This window comes from Cibotium barometz, chromosome 7 (genome assembly GCF_041138505.1).
Source record: "Cibotium barometz isolate CiBa-2024 chromosome 7, ASM4113850v1, whole genome shotgun sequence".
Classification (NCBI taxonomy): domain Eukaryota; kingdom Viridiplantae; phylum Streptophyta; class Polypodiopsida; order Cyatheales; family Cibotiaceae; genus Cibotium; species Cibotium barometz.
The window spans coordinates 56,436,102-56,447,151 of NC_141052.1; the positions used below are offsets into that span (position 1 = coordinate 56,436,102).

At 42.8% G+C, this 11,050-nt stretch overlaps 2 pseudogenes; one reads left to right on the forward strand and one right to left on the reverse strand.

Annotated features, from left to right (window-relative positions):
* The first annotated feature begins 854 nt into the window (after positions 1-854).
* LOC147637222 (uncharacterized) lies at positions 855-2,203 on the forward strand (annotated as a pseudogene).
* A 2,116-nt stretch (positions 2,204-4,319) lies between these two features.
* LOC147637223 (V-type proton ATPase 16 kDa proteolipid subunit pseudogene) lies at positions 4,320-5,212 on the reverse strand (annotated as a pseudogene).
* Between the last annotated feature and the right edge of the window lie 5,838 nt (positions 5,213-11,050).

The window sequence follows — 11,050 nt, forward strand, 5'->3', positions numbered from 1 at the left end:
TTCCCATGCCTCAGCTGCCATGGTTGAGCCTGATGCTCATCATGTACATGATGTACATAGACTTCATGTTTACCGTGTCCAAGAAGTACATGGTCCTCTTCCTCGCGCTCCAGCACTATAGCTGCTCTAGGTTCCAATTGTGCAAGATGCACCATGTGTACATGCTCTCTCTCAGTTCCATGTGTGCTGGCCCTTCATCCTGTATAAAAGATGTCACCAACCTATATTAATCAAATTTAATACATACATTAAGGATAATTACCAGAAGAACCATGGATGGACACCACAGAAGCTCCTAAGCTATTTAGTGAGAGGTAGTCCTAAAGATATTGTAAGGCTCTGATATGAGCACAAGTACAACGAGATGGTATGGCTACAAGTAGCTAGTGAAGGATAGATAAGTTCAATACCAGCCAGCTGTGGATTGCTGTGGATTAACTCCTCGCAGCTTGCTGTGGATTAACTCTTCTACAATTTCCTAAGTATGGAAACCTAAAGGCCACTAGGGCAGCCCATGTCCCTAAGGCATATGATAGAGAGAGAGAGAGAGAGAGAGAGAGAGAGAGAGCATAAGGGCTGGGGGTGCGTGTTAGAGCTAGATCTAGCCTACAAAGGAAATCGCACACCAAAACTGGCTAAGGTCATTTATATCAACAGAAAGGCATATGCCAAAAGTGAATCGCAGCTCTAAAAGTGAGGGGAAAGGCTCCTTTTGCTCAGCACAAAAGGAAGGAGGCCAGCCAAGCTGAGAATCGCCTTTAGACAAAGGCACTTTTCTGGATAAAGAGAGCAGCTCTTTGGGAAAAAGATGTACAAAGAAGAGCTTCAAAAAGTGATTACAATATGCAAAAAAGATGCTCATAAGCGATACATATGGGTCAAGAATCAAGATTGACACAGAAGGTAAACCAGTGTTCATAGCAGGGTGCTACATTCCCCATAGGGAATCACCATTCTATAATGCTTTCAACATAGAGAAGAACAACCCCTTTGAAGATTTGTATGCAGATATTAACACTTACATGCAAGAAGGGGTAGTGATGCTTACTGGGGACATGAATGCCCGCATAGCACATGTGCAAATGCAAGTCATAAATCTCATGACACCTCCGGGTCTAGAGCATAAAATGGATGTACTTGACCACATGTGGAAGCGATGCTCAAAAGACCAAGTGACAAACCCACAAGGAACAACATTACTAAGCATGATGACAGCTATGCAATTAATAGCTATAAATGGAGTGAACAAATTTGCCAACTCAGGGAAATGCACATGCTACACCACCAACAAGGGAATGAGTGCTATTGATTATGTATTGATCCAATATGAGGCATCCCACATGGTGCATAACTTTGAAATTGGGGATAGATCACCAAACTCGGATCATACACCCATTCATGTATGGTTACGGGTACCCATTCACAAGAGAGGTAAACAGGCTCAAATTCGAGCATGGGCATACAAAATGCAAATTGAAAAAAAGAAAACCTATGCCGCTTCCCTTGATGATAAACTAGCAAGAGAATGCATGCCAATAAATGTAGATCAAGCATGGAACAAATTCAAGCAAGCAATGAGTGAAGCAGTAGAGGGGAAACAATGGGGAAAACTCATAGACAAGAAACAAAGGTGAAAGGGTTGCCACACAACTCATGGTTTGATGAAGAATGCAAGATTGCTAAAAGACATTTGAGGTCAACCCCCAAAACAGCCATAGACTGGACAGCTTTGGCAAAAACATACACAACTCTCAAGAGGAGAAAAAGAAGAGAACATGAACTACACACCGAGACACAAGCCCTAATAAACTTCAAGAAAAACCCCAAAAAGGAATGGATGAGGATGAAAGGCAAAAGACAAGACATTACCGGAGACATAAGCCCGGAAAATATGTATGCATACGTAGAAAAGTTATATGTACACAAAGATGCAGAAGGGATGCCTAATATGCAAGAGACAAAACAATCAGAAGAATGCTTTGACTTTCCGATGGTAACAAAGAGCATAAAAAAACTAGCCAATGGCAAAGCACCAGACATGCTTCAGTTCAACTCAGAAATGCTCAAATGGTCAGGCAGTATTGCACGGCAATGGATACATGGACTCCTCAATAAATCCATAACACAAGGGCTACCCATTGATTGGGCAAAAGAATTGGATCAAAGCACTTTTCAAGAAAGGGGATGCAAATCAGCCCACTAATTACTGAACCATCATGGTGGGATCTTGCATGTCTAAGCTTCTAGGGAGCATCCTAGAACAAGCTATAAGCGTATGGGCCGAGGCAAATGGCAAATGGCAAACGGGCTAAAGGACAAGCAGGTTTTAGACCTAAACATAGTACCATTGATCATCTCATATCGTTTAGGGTTCTCATGGAAGAAACCCGGCTAAAAGGGAAAACTTTGCATTGTTGCTTTGTGGATTTTACAAAAGCATTTGACACGATCCCAAGAAGTGGGCTATGGCAGAGAATGGAATATATAGGGGTCCCGATGCATCTTAGAGTGGCAGTAGCACAACTCTATCAACAAGTTAGATGCCAGTTAAAGACACAGACCGGCTTGTCTAAAGAATTCTCAAGCAATATGGGAGTCAAACAAGGGTGCCCCCTATCCCCCACTCTCTTCGGACTATGCATTGACCAATATGCATTGACCAACTAGAAGACTTCATCCCTCAAGCACTAGTGGAAGAAACAGATGGACCAGCCATTGGAATGCTCACCCTCTTGCTGCTAATCTACGCAGATGATGATGTACTTTTTGCACATGACATGGCATCTTTACAGAAATTGATGAATGCTATACACACCTTTTGTGACACTACGGGTCTCTCCGTCAATGTAAACAAGATGAAGTTTATGCTCATAAGAACTCGTCCACAAGAAATTCAGCCATCACTCACATATCAAGGGCAGCCAATTGAGAAAGTGGACAGCTTCAGGTACTTGGGAATTGATATTCCATCCAATTATGCCTGGGGACAATGCGTAAGAAATAGGATTGATGCCGGCCACACCAAGTACTATCAATTTGAGAACATGTGCATGCAAAAAAACATCAGAAGATGGGAGATAAAGAACATAATCTTTGAGACATGTGTAGTGCAGGCCATTCTATATGGAGTAGAAGTGTGGGGCGCAAGCATTTCAGCTCATACATGGAATGAGATTGAGAAAATACAAAAGAAGTTCCTATGTAGACACTTGGGCGTTAAGAAAACCACACCTTACTTGGTGCTATTGCAAGAAACAGGAAACATGCCTCTAGAGATCAAAGCCTTAAAAAGAATGCATGCATACATATTGAAAATCAAAATGATGCCCGCTACTCGAATCCCCCGCATAGCATGGGAAATTGGATGCGCACCACAAAAGACAAGGAAGAGAAAATTTCTTTCCTCTAGTCTTGTTCAAGACATCAGAAAGTGGTTCACCAAATGGGATGGAGGCATATGTAGACATGCCGATTGACACGGGGAAAGAAAGAGAATGCATGCTGAATTTTGACATAGCAATACTTGATTGCCTTCACAATAAATGGCAAACGACTACACACAGATCCAAGTATGAGTACTACTGCAAAAATGTAAACCCAGGATATTGGGAGACATACAAAATGAGCCAACCGGAAGCACAAGTTCACATCCGCATGCCCATGCCCCATATGGCAAGAAGAGCCATAACTTTGATGCGTACAAGATCACACATGCTTAAGATAGAAACGGGAGGATGGCTGAAAATTGATGCTAAAAAAAGGATATGCAAAGCATGCACTATGCAAGCCCTTGAGGATGAAGCTCACGTGACACTAAAATGCCCCGCATATGCGCACATTCGAGCTAATTTTCAGCAGCTCATCCATGGATGCCACACTTTTGCAGATTTGCTTCTAAAAACAAAACCCTCTCCTACAGGTCTAGGGACATATCTTACGTGCATCCTAGAACACCACAAACTACTAATGGAAACATCTACAGGTGACACGAATCACACCCCCGCAAGGGGAGACTATTTGTAGACATGAGGGTCCCATGGGTCATTTTTGGCCCCCACGGACGTAAATACCAAATCAAATCAAATCAAATCTCTCTCTCTCTCTCTCTCTCTCTCTCTCTCTCTCTCTCTCACACACACACACACACCACACACGCACACACACTCGGTAGCCCCCCCCCCTCTCTCTCTCTCTCTCTCTCTCTCTCTCTCTCTCTCTCTCTCTCTCTCTCTCTCTCTCTCCCCTCTCTCTCTCTCACTCACACACACACACACACACACACACACTTGGCAGCCCTTCTCTCTCTCTCTCTCTCTCACTCACACACTTTTTTTTTTGATTTGATAGGATGATACAATCAACCCATAAAGAGCGAGAGCCTCTGCAAAGATGAGAATAAGAATCATGCCCACAAACAGCTTTGTCTGCTATGCATTAGCTCCATTAGCTCCGACACCCGCATCCCCGACAATGCCGATGGCCATTCCGGTAGAAAGACCAGCTAGCCCGCAAGCAAGACCAGATGATAGATGCGCGTAACCATCAAACAGATAGTAGGCAATGCTTTTAGGATATTGATTGATACCCGTGCTTATAATGACAGCAATAATAAGGCCATAAATACCTAGCATACCAGCCATGACAACTGGTACAAAAGACTTCATCACTAGCTCAGGCCTCATCATGCCATGCGGTTAATGAATGTTAAGGAGGATACCTTTTTGTCTGCACTGCTTGAAGAGCTGAACTCGATCATTGGGAGTGAAAAAGAACAAAAAAAAGCTTCAAAAACTAAATGTACGTAGAGCTCCTGGTGGGCAGGTTAAGGCTAAAGTGCCATTGGTTGCCTAGCAAAATGTTGCACCTGGTACGCCCATGGATGCGCACCCAGTTCTATTTTCCAAGATAGCTTAGAGTATGTGGACCTATCCAAAAACCAGCTAGTAGGAAGTCTACCCACATTGCAAAACTGTTCTTCTCTTACTACATTGCTAATGTCCAACAACTTGTTAGGTAGCCTACTAATTAAGCTTCATGAAGCATTGCAGAAATGCCCCTTTTTATCTAAACTTGACCTGTCTAGCAATAGATTCACTCCAACCCCACTCCTTGTAGTTCCATAAGCAGCACCCATACAGGAGAAGACAAGCGTTGCAGCAGCTCCAAGGAAGCCGAAGAATGCAGCCGTGGTGTCTCCATTAAACTCTATGGTCAAAATCTCTCTCTCTCTCTCTCTCTCTCTCTCTCTCTCTCTCTCTCTCTCTCTCTCTCTCTCTCTCTCTCTCTCACACACACACACACACACACACACACACACTCACACACACCCCACACACACACACACCACACAGAGCATCGATACCCCAACACGCACACACACACGTTACATGTGCTGGCCGTGAGCTTGGGATTGTGAGAGGAAGTCGATTGTTTGAAGCTGCTACAGTGCGCGCGAAACGAAATTGACTACACGCTGAAGTTTTTTTAAAGAAGCTTGGTCTCATAAACGACCCAAATAAAAACATGGGTTATGCATCGCAATTTTGATGCTTATGCTACTCAACTCCAGTTTGCTATGGTCGCTATTACGGTGGCATATAAGACTACATTTTAAAGGTCGCATAAGCATCCACAAAAGTGACCCCCGCTGTTTTCTTCATATTTGTATGAGGGTCGCTATGTATAGACCATTCTTGCAGTGTATAAGATCTCTCACCTGACTCACCTAAAAGGTGATTATTATAATTACGGAGTCACCTACTTGAATTACACATAGTAATCAAGTAAAACAATTGTCTTCTAACCTTATACCACTTATTCTAAGGTGCCACTAATGGTTTCCTACTAAAGATGGATGTTAGATCATCACATATTTGCCAAAACTCTCCCTTGATCAAGCATCTATACCATGTAGGGTGTTCTTGGATCAAGTCTACCACTAAGATAAAACCACTAAGACATCACTAAGATGAAAATGCTCCACGGGCTATAAAATGTCATACATAGAAACTTCTAGAATAATGTGTCAGAAACGTTAGCCACCTCCTTCTCTAGATGCTTTGCCTTGCCCTTCTCTTTCTCCTCTTCATCCTTCTTCCTTTTGAAGAAATCCTTGATTATGTATCCCTTCTTTTTGTAATAGTAGCAAGTCTAAGGAGCCTTAGTCTTCTTCTTTGCCGCTAGACATTGGGCATTTCAAGGTTTTTGGATGTATTTCTTATGTACATGTGCCGGATGAGAAGAGAATGTTCCACGGGAACACACATGGGAACACGGATTATGGAAGGAGGGCGGAAGCAATTAATGCAAGAGAGCGGGATTACAGCCATGGGAACATGAAGACGCACATAATTTTTCCATATTTTTGTGCCGAAGTGCAATGTAAATCGTTTTAGGCCAATATGGGTTCTAAATGAGAGTTCTAAGTGTATTAAGCAAGGCTCACTTATGGGGTTGTCCGCCCATGTGTGAAAGAGGCCTAGGGTTAGGGTTAGTGGCATCTCTACAAAAGAGATGTTAGCTAAAGAAAGTGGACGTTTTTGCCATTCTCATAAGCTATTGAGTGAAGCTCTTGAGCTCTCAAGCTATGGCAGCTCTCTAACTCTCTCTCTATTGTACTCTAATGAGCATCAAGCTCCAATGAGTATAGCTCCACTTCTTTCTCTTAATTTGTTTTAGCATCATTGAAGTATATTAATCTATGATTAGTTGAATGCTTCTTTCTTTCTCTTGTGTATGCTGCATGCTTGTAGTGTGTGTGTGTAGTCTCCATTGATGCAAGCTCTTGCCCACTTCTTTGGCAATGAGTTATTCATGGATAGACTCTCTCTATGAGCTTATGGGTTTGTGAATGTTACATTCTCTGCTTGCTTAAGCTTGTGGGTTAGTAGATGCACGCTTATGGATTTGCAGGCATTAGGGAAAGCTAAGATTTAATCAATGTTTGAATGGCTTGTTGTCTTGATTAGTGTAGTGGATTTAAGGGATTGAGAGAGTGATTGAGGTGTTGAATGAATGGTTGAATTGTCGAGTGGTGGTTTGTGTATGTGAACTCTCCCTCATGGGATAAGCCTTCATGCACTAATCGGGTCAAGTCCTCGGATTGACAAATGTGTTTCTTAACACATTTGTTGATCGGTAGTACTCTATGAGCACTATATTGCACGGTAGAGAGAACCGCTCTACAATGGCGCCACTGCTGCCGGGGAGCGAGTGCCTACATTAGTTGAGCACCATACACACACTACCACTCCTTGTTAAGCTCCAATCGGTTGCAAAACTGTTGGATAGGAGAGCAGGCTTTGGGACTAATTTTGGTATTTATTTAAGACTAATCTGTTGTTAAATTCTCTTTTTTTGTCTTGCAATTTGGGTGCGATTGGCGAGCTACGCTTCTCCCTTGAGGTCAGGACAAGGATTCAACACACGGGAAGGATTGGAGGTAGGCGCTTAACCTGCAAATTTTAATTTTTGTGCGAAAGAGAGAGAGGCCTGTTTTTGCATTTTTGTCATTCTGTTTGAGGATAATTTTTACAGTTTCAATTTTCTGCATGTTCCTTTTATTTTCTGTTCTTAGCTTAGTTTAGTTTTTTGCATCTTTAATTTTGTGCATTTTAGTTCTCTGTTAAACCTGCATTTTCGTTCTCTCTGTTAAACCTGCACATGTAGAGAAACTGAAATCTGTACACACACATTAAGATTGAACATTTCGAATTTGCTGCAAATTTCAGAGCTGCACATGCATTGAGTTCCCTGCACATGTATTGGATTCGTTGTAAATCTGACAGCTGCACACGCATTGAGTTCACTGCACACGCATTTCAAAAAAGAAAAAAAATAATAGTAATAAAAGAAGGCGGTTGTGCGTGAACAGCGCACCGCGAGGAGAGACCCACACACTGTACCGTAAAGACCGCCACCGCACCGGATAAGGGGGTGCCAAAAAAAAAAAGTCTGGAAAATTTTTCATTTTCTACCGCAAAAATTTGGGAGGTTATCTAACTTTTCGAGAGGAGTTAGAAAACACCCATCATCGAAATTTCGGTCCCGGAACCATTTTCCCATAGTAAGTATGGGAAACTGGTAAATTTTAGGCGATTTTTGACCCAAAAAAATACGCTATTTTTTTGGCCTGATGTGTTCGAGGGGATTCAAAATGGGTTCTGGCAAAGTTTGAGCCAACTTGAAAATTTTTGGATTTTTTTTGAAAAAAAATTTAAAAATAAAAAAAACCTTAAAATTTGACCTTATGCACTTGCGGTCGGGACGTCATATAGACACTGCCATAGGGCCTAGGGCACCTTCTAGAGTACCTACGCAGGAAAGTGGGACCCAATCGGTAGAAAATTTGGCAGATATTGCTGAAACCTTTTCTGAATCCCAATCTGATACCCTTTCCAGGACAACTAGCTCATTGTCTATGGACAATCTAGGGCCATCAAATAGTCATCCCTTAGCCCCAAATAGGACACCCACAAGATCTTTTAATCCATTTGAAGCCGACACCATGGGGTTACCACTCAATGTGAGACTTCAATATGTCTACACGAATGCTCAAGGAGCTGAGATCTTTAGGAATCCACAACAACGGTATCTCGTTAAGATTGCAAACTTTTTCTCAGAGCTTGATAGAGCACCTCTAGTCAATGACCAGGGTAACATGTACATGGGTGGAGATGGTGCTCGCTACGAAGTCACCTATCATCCTGAGAATGTAGACAAATTAGGAGAGCTCTCTAAGAGTGAGTTCCTAGATTTATTAAAGCCTTATGGAGCAAGGGAGTCTAGAAATGATTGGCTCATCGAGCCGGACATGCTTGGACCATCCAATGCCCAGTCCTCAAAGCCATCCATAGATGATTTACTTTATGTAGATCTAAATTTGGAAAGGGACAGGAAAGGCAAGAGCAAAATGGATCAGGGGACTGAGAACCAATGGGAGTTTGTACGACAAATTCCAGTGACAAAGGTCTTTCAGGATGACCCACTTCAAGAGGTCTACATTAGGAACTCAATGGAGTCTTCTTGGGCCCTTTAATTTGCCATGAGGTTATGGAAACGTTTAACTTTTTGACAAATAGGAGCCCGCCATGTAAGCAAAAACCATTGGTTTGTAAGAGAGGTGTAAGAGTGGTCAAAGGGTACACTTTTCCCCCCAAAAAGGGGTGAGGGCAATTTTACAATTTTCGGACCTCCATAACTTCTACATACAAGCTCCGATCTGAGCGGAGATTACAGATCCGTGATCTACGCATCAAGAGCTTTCCATAGATATGTTACATGATATGGCTTTATCCGCCAGATTTTAAATTCCATTTTCCCCCCCAAATTCAAATTCGAATAAAGTAGCCGTTTTGAAGCTTCAAATTAGAAAACGTTTCTTCTTAAGAGAAAAGGTTTGACTTCCTTAAACTGCCAAATAAAAGGGCCCAAGAAGACTCCATTGAGTTCCTAATGTAAGGACTCTTTAGAAGGATATTATGCCACAACTAGATTGCCAGAGCTAGATCTTCCTCTAGCACTTGTGGTGGTAGTCGAGAAGCTTGCAGGACATAAGAACCGAATCGTTGATAAATGGGCCAATGAATACCGAACCTTAGATTGGAAGGAGATTCGCGAGCTCACGTGGAGAGGACAACCATTATTCATGGAAGTGTTCTCAACTAATACAGCTAAACCAAGAGAGACAGTCTTTCTTGGAGAAACTGTTGCTCCTCCCTTACAAGAGTTCACTAGAGAGGGACCCTCAACATCAAAGTGGACCACTGCAAGTAGCCCAACTCTAGCACCAAGATATTATCCTACACCAAAAGTGCGACCACAGATCACACCACAACAACAACGTTTCTCTCACTATGACAATCGGACGGTAGGGGAGCCAACTCCGCCTCCCATTAATGCAACTCCTGAAATGCGGGTAACAAGATCTTTGGAGGGGGTTGGTGAGGCAGGTAATAGGGGACCCACACCAATTTGGGATGCATGTGGACCATCTTACCAAATAGAGGAATAGTTCCTACTGAGAGTGAGAGGCCGTAGGCCCTATGATGAGTATTCAAGACAAGTAAGGCCATCAACTCTTCAGAAACTGGTAAAGAAGTACGAAGGGTCGGGAGATCCATATGACCATGTAGCAGCATTTAGGCAAGCAGTTTGAGCTGAGCAAGTGACTGACAAGCATACGCAAATTGAAGGATTTGGGCTCACTCTTGAGGGAAAGGCCCTTGCTTGGTTTCAGGCGCACTAGAGGCTTCAGACAAATCTTCTTTACGAGTTTTGGAAGAGCGATTCATTGCTGCTTTTTCCTTGATGGGGATTCAACATGACACAGTAGCAAACATCTACTCTTTCAAGCAAGGTGAGACTGAGAGTGTTAGAGACTATGTAAATAGGATGAAGCAGTACATTAATCATTGCCCAGAAGATGAGAAGCCCACCCAGAGTTGATTAATTTCTCTCTTCTTAAAAGGACTCAAAAATTCAACATTGCACACACATCTCTGTGCAAAGAAGCATACAAATTTCAATGAGTGTTGCCATGATGCTATGGATTTCACATATAACTTCAAATTCCAAGAGGATACTGGCCCTAAGGTGAAGCCTAGAGATCAGTGGGGTGATGACCAAAGTTCAGGGTCTAGCGCGCTAGTAAATCCAGACCACATCCTGCCCACCCATGCAGCCCCCACAACAACAGCAGCAGCAGCGAATGAGGAGTGTACTACCTACAGGTCCTCATCTTTGTGGAGCGTGTGGCGGTAACCATAAAACCAAAGAATGTAATACCTTTTCTCCTCTAGTCACAAACCAACCCACAAAGAAGTGGTGCCAGGCCTGTGCTTGGAATTTTACCCACACCACATAGGAATGTACTCGCATTGCAAGAATGAGACAAGAGCGTGAGCAACAAAGGGGTGCAGTGGCTCCACAAATGCATCAACAGTATACTAATTTTGAACGTAAGCCACCGATGGCACAAGAGCAAGCACGACCTATACTTGGAGCTCAACCTCCTGCTCCTGGGACTGCTCCTGTGAGGTTTGTTGACTTC